The 14,647-nt window shown below is 41.0% G+C and overlaps 1 pseudogene; it reads left to right on the top strand.

Annotated features, from left to right (window-relative positions):
- The first annotated feature begins 291 nt into the window (after nucleotides 1–291).
- Nucleotides 292–14,647, top strand: part of LOC127652970 (centrosomal protein of 112 kDa-like) — a 288,819-nt pseudogene continuing 274,463 nt past the window's right edge.

The raw sequence follows: 14,647 nt of genomic DNA, 5'->3' as shown, positions 1-14,647 counted from the left end.
CGTCTGCTCTTATGAATGTAACACATCATAAGAAAGTGTTTCACTGCTGTTCAAATGCACTTTGGATCATTTATATGGATAAATGTTTCCATCTGAAATGACTAAATATTAAATGAAACAAATGACAATAAAATGCAAAGTAATCTCTTGAGTAATCAAAATACTTTTTGAATGTAACTGTATAACTGTACTGTGGAATACTTTTGTAATATGTAATCCCATTACATGTATTCCATTACTCCTTAACCCTGTATATGTATGTATATCTATTGGTCTATCACTTAATGGGACATGCTCAGGCAGGACTTGCAAGTACCATGGCCCAACATGCACTAAGCACTGCACCATGGCTCTGATGATTTCTAAATGATTGAGAATTACATTTCTGTCCTGTGCATCTGAAAATAGAGATCTGAAGTTTTCTTTCATCCACAGGAAGAGAAATTTGTTCAGTGAGAAGTCTCCAACTAGACCCTTGGCCTCCAGTCCTGTCAAACGCACAGAGAAGGATGATATCAAGATAGTGAGAACTTAAAATTTTCATGAATTCATCTCATCTGAGATCAGGCCTCTCATCTGAAGTCTCATTCAAATTTCAAACTGGGCCCAAATCTGTTTCTCCTCCATGACCTGGGGCGTTTTATGAACTCATAGGCCATGAGCACATTATTTACAGCAGTATATATTTACAGGTATGAGTGGGTAGTCCACACTGAAATACTTTTGGGAAGTTGTCATGTCTTGTGGTGTGACATGCTATACTCCACATAAAACTACTTTGAACAGCATGATGCAAATGTTTTGGTAATTAATATTCATGCTAATTGTATGCCTTGTGAGAGAGACTGCACTGAATATTTGTGTTTTTAAAAATGTATTTGTCACATCACAGGACCATTTAAATGTGATTTAAAATGGTAAACCATTTTAACAACCTAATATATACTTAAAAAAAGATATCCGAATCTTCTAAGCATGACAGTTCTTGGATTAAAACTCAACATAACCTCTTGTCAGTTCTTAAAGTTATTGGTTATAACAAGGAAATTCCCCATGTGTCCAAGTTATTATCAGTTATTTGGAGGTTGTTGGATTTGAGCCTGAGTGAACAAGCCCTTTCCCATGTTACTAATAAACTTCAACAGTATCCATGCATTTCATTTGAATTGAGCTTTATTAGACATTTCCTTGACTCTTTGCTGGTGAGGTAAACCTAAAGTGAGGAAAGTTAAGCACTGGAAACATTCAGATCATTATATAGAGCTCTTAAAGTGCTGCAGGATGCCTGAGAAAAGAGCAGCGTCTGATCACAAAGAGTGGGGAGCTGCATCATGTGACCATCCTCAGAAATGTACTGCATGTGAAGGGGAACAACAGAAATTATGTGGAACAGCCAAGCATCTGTGTGCCATGAGGAAAGTATGTCCAGAACACACTTTCTCTCTGTGTCCTCAAAAAGAAAAAATCTTGTTTAATCTGGATGTTTTAAAAATAATTTTTTTTTTTATCAATTAAAGGAATAGTTCACCCTAATATGAAAATTCTCTCATCATTTACTCACCCTCATGCCATCCCAGATGTGTATGACTTACGGAAGTAACCAGGATGTTCCCTATCTGTCACTCACTCGATGTCGTGTTGATGAAGCGACACTAGGGGTCCCCTACAAAAATGCCACAACTAGCTGGACTGTGTTACGTGAACTGCTGGTGCGAGATGGGCAGACTACTGTGTGCCTCATTGCCAGCGCACCAGGCCAACATGTAACCTCCCCTGACGCTGTTATGTCAAACAGTCGGGGGGGTTGAGTGGAAATACGTCACATGGTCTTGCCGACTCTTTTTTTGTCGGAAGGTCCTAGTAGGTCCTACCCAAAAGGGGCCGAGTTTCTGCAAACATGGTGACTGGGGCAGAGGGGCTAGGAGGAAGTCATTCAGGGAACACATCTTGTGAACACTACTGGGAGTCAACAGCGCACGTCTTCAGCTCAGTGGAGGTGAAAGGCTTTCTGCACAAGCGATACACCCAGCCAACTGTCCCGGACTTACCTGTTCGTTCCTGCTAAGACACGAGACAAAACCGGCTCAACCCGGAGATTGTAGAACCTCGCAAAGGTTTGGGTGTTGCCCAGACTGCTGCTCTGCAAATGTCTGTTAGAGAGGCTCCACTGGTCAAGGCCCAGGAGAGCGCCACACTCCTGATAGATTGGGCTAGTGTCACTTCATTGACACAACTTCGAGTGAGTGACAGATTGGGAACAAATATTTTTAGAAGAATATATCAGCTCTGTAGGTATATACAATGCAACTCAATGGTGATCAGAACTTTGAAGCTCCAAAAAGCACATGAAGGAAATATAAAAGTAATCCAAATGACTTCAGATGTTAACTGCAAGGCACTTAAATCCAGGTTCTTCCGGGGGGATTGTCCCTGTAATAATTGCACTGTAAGTCGCTTTGGATAAAAGCGTCTGCCAAATGCGTAAATGTTAACTGTCACATTCCCTGTCTGTCACTCTCTCGACGTTGTGTCGATGTAGTGACACTAGGTGGGAGCCCCAATCAACTTTGCTTTATTCAGAAAAGGCCAATGAAAATGAGTGAGTGTTCTGTTTCCATTGGGCGCTTTGGCGGCTGAGTCTACAGGTGTAAAAAAAGTATATATTCTAAAAGAGTCTATTTTCTCTAAAAGAGCTCGCTCAAAAGATTGGCGTCTTTTTAAAGATTTCCTTTCGCCTTTGTGCTAATGGGTGTGCCCATTATCTCTCACCACCGGATGGCAACAAAATCTGGTGCCTTTACTCTCGGAAGTGCATGAGGAGCTTGCGAAGTCATGGAATGCGCCTTTCTCTGCTTTGCGAGCTCATCTACCCTAACTACCCCAAGGGATATATCGAGCTTCCCCAGGTTGGGTGCACTCGTGCCCGCAGGGTGCAGCCACCTGGAGGAACCGACCAAGGCTCCCTTCCAAGGCATATACGTTTCTTTGTCATTATTGGCGAAGGCTTACAACGCCACGGGTCAGGCCACCTCCACTCTGCACACCATGGCCATCCTGAAGGTTCACCAGGCCAAGGCACTTAAAGAACTGCACAAGTGTAGGGCCGACCCAGGGCTCATGTAGGAACTGTGACCGACCTCGCTCTATGGGCGACGAAAGTCATGGGTGCATGCCCTGGGTTGGATGATGTCCACATTGGTGGTCCAAGATCGACACCTGTAGCTCAACGTTGTGGAGATGCGTGACGCAGAGAAGGTCCACCCTCACGATTTGCACATCTCCCAAGGGGGGTTCTTTGGCGACACTGTCGAGGACTTTGCACATCAGTTCTCGATGGTGAAAAAGCAGACGGAGGCCATTAAACACATCCTGCCGTGACACGACTCGGCCACCTACAGGCCTCAGAAGTCCCCCGCCTCACCTGCCTCTTGCCAAGGCCATCCTCCAGCAGCGGCGGCCCCGGCTCCATCACCATCGGAGCCCGCATGCTGGCCTCTAAGAAGAAGATCCTCTCGCACGAAGGTGACAACACCTGCCCGTCAACCGGCCGCCAAGATCCCCAGACTGGCTTCAAAGTGGACAGGCGACCCAGGGACGAGGTTGCTGACTCCGACAGGCCTGACCCAGGTAAGCATACCCGCCCTTGGGCCACCACGAGGTGAGTATCCTCACAACATAACCAGGTGCCTTCTGGGCCCTGGCACCAGTGGTTTTATGTGGAGTATAGCATATCACACCACAAGACATGACAACTTCCCAAAAGTATTTCAGTGTGGACTACCCACTCATACCTGTAAATATATACTGCTGTGAATAATGTGCTCATGGCCTATGAGTTCATAAAACGCCCCAGGTCATGGAGGAGAAAGTGAGTAAAGGAGCATTTTCCTCACTCCCAGGGTCATTCTACTATGCTCAGCCCTTTCGGCCCTCGCACTCGTGATGGCCAGGCGATGAAATTCTTTCCGGTCAACGAGCTGGACATGGGAGATCCCCGGGAAGGTCCTCCCCCGGACGATCTTCCTGGTGGGGAGTCTGCCCTGCTTCACCGCAAGTCAAAGTTGGCTGTTTTCTAAGTGTTTGGATGGTTTAACCTTATCATGTATAGGTAAGTGCCACTTTCACAAGTGTCACATAATTACGTTTTTTCCCAGTTTATGTGAGGACGAGAAAGAATAAAAATGTTATATAAATAACATGTTCTTTGGGGTACCAACCATTCTACATTCTGTGGCTATCATTATTTCTGAATTGTGCATTTAAATTCAAAGAGGTTTTACTTTGTGTGATGATAATTAATTAATAATGAACCATAATTTTTTTCACATTGCCATTTTCATGCCGATTTGCCCATTGTTTTATTTTGGTCAATTGGCCCGGTAAATATCAGCAGGCGATACATTGGTGCATTCCTAGCAGAAATTGTTAAACTTGGGTAAATTTTTATATATGTTAACATTTAGCTAACTTTTATATATTAGTTAACATATGATATCATATTATACAGTATTGTCATTATGCTGTGTCTGAGAGTATCAAATCATAATGTTGTTCATGATGATATGTATAGGGGTTTGTAGAATGGTTATCTTCCTCACAGCCCTTGTCTGGTGAATTTTTGCGAATGAGTGATTGTAATAGGTGCTTCAGTGAGAATTCCCAAAGCTCTCTGTGTCCCTATAGAGCGATCATCTCCTCTTTGTTCCTCATGCTCTGCATTTTTCCCTCAGGCAGAGGGACACAGGAGGCCCAACTCTTCAGATGACTTGTGACTTTGAGGCACGCTTCAACAGTTGGAACCAGGGGGTTAGACTAGATGGGTTTCATATATTTGCCCATCTGCCCATCATTTTACAATTCAGCTTGACTTTATACAGCATATTCTTCTAAAGCATTTCATGTGCCAGAGCCAATGTAGAATTTATATATATTTTCATGGAGACCTTGAATGATAATATTGTATTGCAGTACAAAAATCTACATCTAATTCAAATGATCTGCACTGGTGTAGCACTGTGCCATGTGCAGTTAAATGAAGTCATTGTCATTCTTGTCAATGCAAACACATTCTTTCAGTGTAAATTAGGCTCATTACAGACAGCCTTATCCACAAAAGTCAGCACTGTTTACATGCCACAATTAATGTTGCACTTTAATCGCCTGCAGAAATTTGGTTAAAGGAGACAATTATGAACATTTTGTAGTGATCATGATGGCAGCTTTAATTTCTCAAATGTTGATGCAATGAAGACTGTTGCCATTGGGCAGGAATGTTCATATCGTTAACACAAACTAAAACAAAAACTAAATGGAAACATTTCTTTTAACTAACAAAAAAACATAATTGGAAAAAACTGAAACTAAAATAAAATACATTTTCATGACTCATGAAAAAAACTCTAAACAACATATATTATAAAATCTGAAACCTTCACAGCTCGCCTTCATTAAACATGTAAATTCCACAAGATAACACCAGATGGCCATAATACATGTAATGCTGTTAACCATACTTCAATTATATCATTTAACACCTTATTTCAGCCCTAAAATCTAAACAAATATAATAAAAACTAAATATTCTGAAAATGATGTAGTCTAGGTCTTCACCAGAAAACATGTTTTTTTTTTAAATAACGTTGTAGTTGAAATAGTTGAAATAACATAGACTGATGGCTTCAACAGAAGCATATACCATCAATTAACTACCTCAGAGCTCACAGTAGGTCTGCCTTTAAGAGTTAATGAAAAAAACAAAAACAAATCAGTTCGCCTTTGGGAAAAATTAATGGGATTTTGACTTCTGGAACCTGACTGTTGCGCTCTATTTTAGATTTGTACGGAATGGTTGTTATGGTGAGTTCTAGAATAAGAATGTAAAAAACAGCATTGTTTGCTGTTGATGACTACTCCATGTGGGAGGAAATATGTGCTGCAGTGATTGCTCAACATGTTGTTATGCACACTTCTCAGCATCAAAGCATTTTATAGGCCTGCGTTGGCCTCCAGATTTTCAAAAGAGCTTTTTTTTTTTTTACTTCCCAGCAGATTGCGAAACCATTTGCCTGCTAGTACAGTCACAAAGTTTATGCAGGAATACAGCAGTCTAAACTATACTTTTATCAGAGAGTTTATTGTTGAGATAAGTACAGTATGTGCACTTGCGGGCAGGTTTACTGCAGCTCCGGGCTCTTGTGCTGCTGTGGGCACTGATGCTGGACTAATCAGCCGCTGCATCAGGTGTGCACGTGCACGGCAGCATGGATTATACATCTCTGCTGTCCAGTGCTCCGACCTGAGAATTCATGTCGGATTTACAGCCACATCAGACTCATGCACAGTGTTTACTTGGAAAAGATACATTTAACAAAATTTGCTGGACCCTCATGCCTTTGCAGCGTCAGTTTAAAGCTAGATTTTATTTCATATGTTAGTGATATGTCAATCACTATCATTGTTCAAGGGATATTCCATCCAGCAATGGAAATTATCTCATAATTTCTTAATCTTAATGTTATAATAAACCTGTATGAATCTATCTCTCTCTCTCTCTCTCTCTCTCTCTCTCTCTCTCTCTCTCTCTCTCTCTCTCTCTCTCTCTCTCTCTCTCTCTCTCTCTCTCTCTCTCTCTCTCTCTCTCTGATTCTAGGCAACATGTTTGTTAATCATTGTCACCATTCACTTGCATTTATGGCTGGGCAATATGGCTACACAATTATATCTCAATAGATTTCAGCCTATTAACCGTATTTGATAAATATCTCAATAATTCTGTATTAGCTCTGAAATGGCTCTATTTCATAGCGCACTCAAACAGAAGTTTCTCTGGCTTTAATCACAGCATTTTGAGTTTAATAATCACATGAACATATCGCTGTTTTGATGTTATTTTGATTAATTGTGCAGCCCTAAAAGATTGTGAAAATATTCTATTGATGTGCTCATGATGAAATAAAAAATAAATAAATCACATTCTTCGATGGTGAGGGAGCCGGGGCCGCCGCTGCTGGAGGATGGCCTTGGCAAGAGGCAGGTGGGACGGGGGACTTCTGAGGCCTGTAGGTGGCCGAGTCTTGTCATGGTAGGATGTGTTTAATGGCCTCCGTCTACTTTTTCACCATCGAGGGTGAGTAAATGATGACACTATTTTAATTTTTGGGTGAACTAAACCTATTCAAGGGCTTTTCAAACAAAATGTGAATAATATTTTGGCATGACAACATTTTAAATGTAACAGTTTTAAAGGGGTTGTGAAATGCTCTCTTTTATAGTTTCATAATCGTCCCTGAGGTTCACTGATAATGTTAGAAAAGATTTATTTCACCAAAACAGTCACAATTTTGTAATACATGAGAATTTTCGACTCTGTCTCTGACCATCTTTCTGAAAAGCTAGAATTTTGCCTCAGCTCCTCCTTTCAACTTCAATGGAACTTCTCTGTTCTCATTGGCAATAGCATGCAGCCCCTCAAGCCCCATTTTTTAAACTCAATCGGAAGAGAATAAACAAGCACCAAAACATTTCACAGTTTACACACAACACACATCCAACACATATATTACATTATTCATCTCAAGCACAGCTGTTAACACTCACACCCTGTCTACACGGATGCTATAATCAATGATGCTGTCTACAATGGAAGCGTCTACTGTGGCGCGCCACTCCAACAGTAAACAAACAGGTGACCCGTTCCATTTTGCGCTGGCACTACTACTGCCTCCTGTTACAGAAAGTTTGTGTTGACGTGCTGGTGTAGATAGCCTCAAGGCCTTGCATCGCATCAACGGAAGTGCTTGGTTGTACACAGCGTGTCAGCATCATAAACAATCATGACATTTGAAATTTTAATAAATGGAACGGTTTACTATTGTTTTTTTAACGGGTCCAATAATGTTTTTAACTGCCCCATATCCTTCAGTGACAATTCCTTGGCCAAGACTTGTTTTATGACTGCTTCACAAGACAATCATTCTACACTGAGGTGCACATCGCCAGAACCAAATCAAAACCGGTCAAAGACGTTGATATAGTGATTGTTTACATACACCAACAATTAAAAATAGCACAGATAGGTGAAAGAACAGTTTGTTGAGCAGTTAAAGCAACAAAACAACAGGAGCTACAGCAGCTGATGAGATGCATCTTTACTTCAGAGTTGTAACTTGACACTGCGTCTGTTAAAAATGTGCCAGAGAGATGATAGCAGTCAAAGACGTCTGTGTAGTACATGTTTGTTTACAAAAATAATTCATAATAGTCCAGATGGGTCCCCTTTCGTGTTCAGGAGTAGTGAGGCTACAGACAGTAGGACATTTCTCCTTCTCTCGGTCTCTGTTTATGAGCCAAGTGAGCACCAGTTGGCGGGAGCATGGGTGCAATGATTTTAAAATAGGTGTTGATGTTGTTGCTGTAGAGGCCGTCTTGAATTAAAGACCCCAAGTGACTTAGAGTTGTCATGGAAGTAGAGAACAGGGCGTTTTTGCAGCTTGGTTACAAGAAATGCTTTTATTGCATTGGAGATTAAGTATTGAGTTCTGGATTTTACATTGTTTTTATAGTAGAACGACCTCTTATATGTCCAAAATATCAAGGAACATTTGATTCCTCAAGACACAACCCCTTTAAAAATTAACCGCTTTATGAATTCCATTAGAAAAAAACTCACATTATTATATTCCAATGTTGCAGCTCATAAAGAGTTCACCAGATATCCACACGATTGGCTTCAGTCATGTGTATATTAAGGTAAAAGTGTTGGATAGGCAACAATTACTGAATCAGAATTATAAAAGAAAGAGTAAATCATTTTCTGTTAATTATGCATTAACTTACAATAAAATTGAAAATATTATTCAAAAATACTGGTACATTCTTTACACAGACCCTTCGTTACAGGACATTTTTAAACATCCTCCCTTACTCATTCACAAACGATCCCATAATTTAGCCAATAAATTGATAAAATATGATGCAGTTACAGAAAAGAAACATGCACTCATAAAGGGTTTTTATCCATGCAGGAACTGTACGTTTTGCTCCTCTATAATAAGAACCAATCAATACACAAACTTACATTCGGGCATAATCATGCCCATCCATTAATCTGTATGTTGGAAGACATCAAGACCTTTAAAAATAAGTGTAAGTGAACATAAATCATCTCAGGTTACTAAACTGTATCCCCTGTTCCCTGATAAAACCGGAACGAGATGCTGTGCTGATTTAGCGCTTTGGGAACAACTTTAGGTGTGACCAGCTGTGAATATGTGTGCAACACGTCAATGAAATTTACCAGAATTTATAGCATCTGCTGGTGACATCATTGGATGCACCTGTAGTAGGGCTATAAATAGATGTGTCACAGGTGCATCGTCAGGTATTTTGTCTGAAGAGCATTCCTGGGGCATCCCAGTGCAGCAATTAAGTGCAGCATCTCGTTCCGCTTTTATCAGGCAACAGGGGTTACAGTTAAGTAACCCGAGACGTTCCCTTTCAAAAAGCTACACATTGATGCTGCGCTGATTTAGCGCTTTGGGAACGAGAATACCCACTCCGCCGCACTGTGGATGTCCGGACCACTTACAGTTGTGTAGTTGTGCTCACAAGAACGCGAGAGGTCTCAGACATGAGCTTGTGATGTTGACATGAAGTGGCATGAACATCCAAACTATAAAATCTTATGAATGTGTGTGGAGAGGACCAGCCTGCCGCATCACTAACATGCTGCAGAGGGACACCTCTAGCCAAGGCTTTAGAGGAGGCGACCCTCTGGTAGAGTGAGCCCTAATACCTACTGGCGAAGCTTGACCACGCGCCTCGTAGGCCAGGGCAATAGCATTCCCTCACCCAATGCGATATAGTTTGCTTGGTGGCGGCCGCCCCCTGTTTTGCCCCCCATGGCAAATGAATAGTTGCCCTGATTTATGCCACTGGCTAGTGCAGTGGACATAAGTCTGAAGGGCACGGACTGGACAAAGTCTGTGATGTCCTTCCTGCTCCAGCTTTGTAAACGGCGGAGAGCAGAAGGCTTTGAGAGTGACCAGATGTACAGTCGAGAAAGGAACCTTAGTCAGAATGAGAGTGCAAAATTGCTTTAGCCATTTCTGGGGCAAAATCTAAGCAGGCTGGCAAGACAGACAGAGCCTGTAGATCCCAAATTCTTTTTAGAGAAGTAATTGCCATAAGAAAAACCATCTTGAGAGTCAGAAGTTTATCAGACGCTGACTCTAGAGGTTTGGAAGGGGGTCTCAACCAGACCCTCAAGGACTATTGCTAAGTCCCATGAAGGGATCCTGGTCCTAGCAGGAGGTCTCAGTCGCATGGCTCCATGAAGCAAGTGAGCAGAGGATGTCTCCCCAACAGCACCCCGTCAATCAAGGCGTGGCAAGCCGATAGAGCGGCCACGTAAACCCTGAGTGTGGCGGGCATGTGCCTGCTGACAATTTTTCCTGCAGAAAGTCCAGAACTGAAGCAATCTGGCAATTAACTGGATCTGCATTATGTGCACTGCACCATCTTTCAAAGACACCCCATTTATTGGCGTAACTTTTTCTAGTAGAGGGAGCCCTAGCACATAGAATGGTCTCGATAACTTCAGGTGAAAGCTCAGTGTCCCTTCATGGGCCAAACATGAAGGTTACACAGCTCGGACTTATATAGCATTCCCTTCCTTTTTTTTTTTGGCCACCAGACAGAAATATGTCTTCTAGTTTGGAGCGTTTGGGGGTCTCTTGTTCATGTGGCTAGTATAACTGTAGTTTGGCCACAGCCTGAGTAATCACCTCGAGTAATTCCTCAGCCATTTTATTATTGTGTGTGGAATGTTCAGAGGTTCAGCGTCCCCATTGTGAACCGAAGAGGCGCCGAAGCGCCCTTCAGGCTTACGAGAAGGATCAACTGGATCTAGGAAGAGAGGGAACGATAGGGACGGACCTGTCTCTCACACCCGCCCTGCCCCAAAGCAAGAGCAGCATGCTTTCCCCCCAAAACGAAACTGGTGTGTGTCCATTTCAGCCATAGAGCGTAAACATGGGAACACACACCGCTTGCTTTGTTTATCAGTCATTCTTTTTTTTTATTTGTTTTTAGAAAAGAGAAAGAGAAAGGTTTCTGCGCACTGCCTAACAATTCTAACTCCTAACAGAGAAATGTAGAACGTTCTGACAGTCAAGAAGCACAACACACAAAGAATGATCTGAAGACAAAATACCTGACGATGCACCTGTGACGCATCTAATTTATAGTGCATCCATTGAAGTCACCAGCAGAGGCTATAAATTCTGTTCAATTTCATTGACGTGTTGCACACATATTCACAGCTGGTCACCTAAAGTTGTTCCCAAAGTGCTAAATCAGCGCAGCATCAAAGTGTAGCTTTTTGACAGGGAACAGCTATTAGAAGACATGACGTTACCTCACCAATTTTGTAATTGTGATATAAAACAGTTAACGTATATGAATTGAAAAGGTAGATAGTTTCAGAAGAGGTGGGAATGTGGAGTTAAATCCACTACAATGGGAAGCGTATTGGATGTATTGAAGTCCATGTCTCCATTTGGTTTTAATGAGGATTTCTATCTCTCCTGTTACCTCTAAACATCCTTAAATAGTCTCTCACCAATACTCTGTAGAATATAAATAATTTATGAACTGTTATTCTGTATTTCACTTTGCTATTAATACATTTTTTCACTATAGGTGATGAAACTGATTTATGAACGGCATTTGTTGCTTGTGTCAGATCGCCATTTATTTTCATTAATATGTGTTGATGTATTCATGATTTTATAGTTGCTCATATACTGTGATGGGGTGAATTGTATGTTTGCATCTTATATGATCGTATTAATGTGTACTCAGTTCTATCTGGTGAACTCTTTATGTGATTCTAGGTGGTGATATGGACCTGTGAAAGGCACTAGTTGCTTGACATATTGGATCACTTCACATATGCACGAAGATGTCCGGTCTAATTAACGAGCTTGTTAAGTAATTAAGAAGAGAATCATGTTTGAGTGTTACAAGTACCTGTAATAAGAGGTTGATGCCTACACCAGGGAAGCCATCAGATTTATTACATGTTTTCACTCTTTGTTTAGATGATCATACTTTTAAAGATGTAATAATTTGTATTTGTATGGTAGAGTTTCATAGTTTAATATTGAAAGTCTGGGTCTGGGACAAGGGCGAAAACAGTCAAATCTTTTATACATAAAATGCTTTTCAAAAGCACCCAAAATAAATGATGAAGGGCTGGTAAAAAGTTTTAAATCAGTTTTAATGACCGTTATATAACAAAAGGGGAAAAAAGTTTAAATCTGTTATATAACAATCAACCCCTGGGACATGAAAGTGCCCAAAGTTGAAGAAACACCAATATATACAGTAGGCCCAAAAGTATTTGGACAGTTAAGTCACACTTAAAATACTGTTGTGCTGTAACAGGGAGAGTGTTATCTTGTCTTTATCTTACCAGTGATGTGGCTCAATTGTGTCCAAATATGTAACTGTGTTGAGATGTGTCATACAGTGAAATCAGAGCACAGATCTGGGTGATTTACAGTAACTCTGGGTATGTATCTGTCTTAAAAACACCCCATTGCTTGCACATTATGACTTAGCTGACAAAAGACAAATTTGGCATGGGGAAAAACATTTAAAAAAAGAAGCGGACGTGGCCTCGCTTCACACAATGACTTGAAGTGGTCTGCGGTATGACCACTGTAAACAGAGAGTGTTTAGGGACAAGACTGTATTTAAGTGGCACTCTTTGAAGTTAGTCCACATTGTTTATGATGAATAAAATGAGGAGGTCAGATGGGGACGGGAGGAGATTAAAGTCAAGTTGTATTGTTGTTTTTTCACAGATCATGTACCCAAAGTATCTGCATGAACATCCAATCCCACTGTCTCCGGTAAGTGCTGATGTTTCCCAACGGAAGTCCTGTGATCTCCTCCACTTATTATACCAGACTCTCTTAAAGGAGTTCAATACAAGTTAAGCTCAGTCGATAGCATTTTTGGCATAATGTTGATTACCACAAAAAATATTTTTAATACTTTAAAAAATCTAGATTATGTGAGACACTTACAATGGAAGTGGATGGGGACAATTTTTGGAGACAGAAATTTGAAGCTTATAATTTGATAAAAGCACTTACCTTAAAGGATTATTTCACCCAAAAAGGAAAATGCATTCATTGTTTACTCATCCCTGTGTTGTTATAATCATATATAACTTTCTTTCTTTTTCTTAACACAAAACATATCTTTCACTATCATATTTAGAGATTTACAACAAATCAAGCCATGGAAACAGCAGCACCCTTCATGATGAGTCTGCCTCAGTGAAAGCTGATAAGGAGGTAGGCAGCCAATTTTCTCCAAAGTGCTTGTAATAAGCTGGAATTGCTCATAAGAGGTTTCCTTGAAAGCTGCCAATTGCTTGGAAGGGTTATTTTATCCCAAAATGTAAGTTCTCTCATCATTTAATCATCCCCATGTTGTTCCAAACCCATATGACTTTCTATCTTCTGTGGAACACAATAGGAGTTGTTTAGCAGAATGTTCAGGTGGCTCTTTTCCACACAACAACAGTAGACCACATGCTGCAAAATAGTGCCATAAAAGTATCATTAGAGGTGTCCATATGCGCACTATTTTCCAAGACTTCTAAAAACGTTCAATAGCTTTTTGTGAGCAATGGACTAATATTTAAGTTGCTATTCACTGATAATCTTCCCCTGCACTGCAGCTCTCAAATCTCAGTCTCACGTCTGCATATTTAAACTCGCTGCATTGTCATGGGTTACAAGACACCACTTACAGTATAACAAAAAGCAATGCTGTTTATCCATTAAGTCAAATTTGAAGAGACACATCTTGACGTGCCATATTTGAGTATTTGCAAACACAAATGAGGTTTCAGAGCGGAGGGGGAGGTTATCAGCGAATAATGACCTTGGTTAGTTCCTCACACAAAGCTATCGGATTGGCTTCATAAGACTTCAAATAAAGAAAGGCATACAGGAGATTGTAACAACATGAGGGTGAGTAAATGATGACAGAACTTTCAGTTTTGGGCTGAACTAACACTACCAATGACAGCTCTTGTAAATTCCACTGTCTGCAACACTGTCGGCACACTTTCCCCACCTTTAAGTACCGGTAAATGCTGTATGAAGGCTGGTTGCTTTAAATAAACTTCAGAATACAAGTTGGGATGACATCTTCACACACTTTAACAAAAAGCAAACCTCAGAGTTTCACTTGTTTAGGAACACTGTGTTCCCTTAAGAGCTTACACACCCTGTCTGTGATGACAGTTTCTTCCCTGTATGTGGGTTTAAGCTGAAAATCCCATAAAACAAGCTGCTCTTTGATGTCACTTCACTGGTATTGTTGTATATAGTGAGCGTGACCTGCTGGTGGAATCACACTTCCTCTGGGAAGAACTGTGCTCAATTAGGTCAACTTCAGTCACACAACATCATTTTCTGTACAAAACAGCCATCTCACTAACAGCTAATGCTCTGACGCTGAAACAGCCTTCAAAGGAATAGTCACCCAATTCTTTGATCATTTACTCACCCATATGTTGCTCCAAAGCTGTGTCACTCTCTTCCATGGAACACGGAATACAATG

The sequence above is a fragment of the Xyrauchen texanus genome, chromosome 12 (assembly GCF_025860055.1).
Source record: "Xyrauchen texanus isolate HMW12.3.18 chromosome 12, RBS_HiC_50CHRs, whole genome shotgun sequence".
NCBI lineage: Eukaryota > Metazoa > Chordata > Actinopteri > Cypriniformes > Catostomidae > Xyrauchen > Xyrauchen texanus.
Note: the sequence above shows the minus strand (reverse complement) of the source record. Positions and strands in the feature narration are given on the sequence as shown.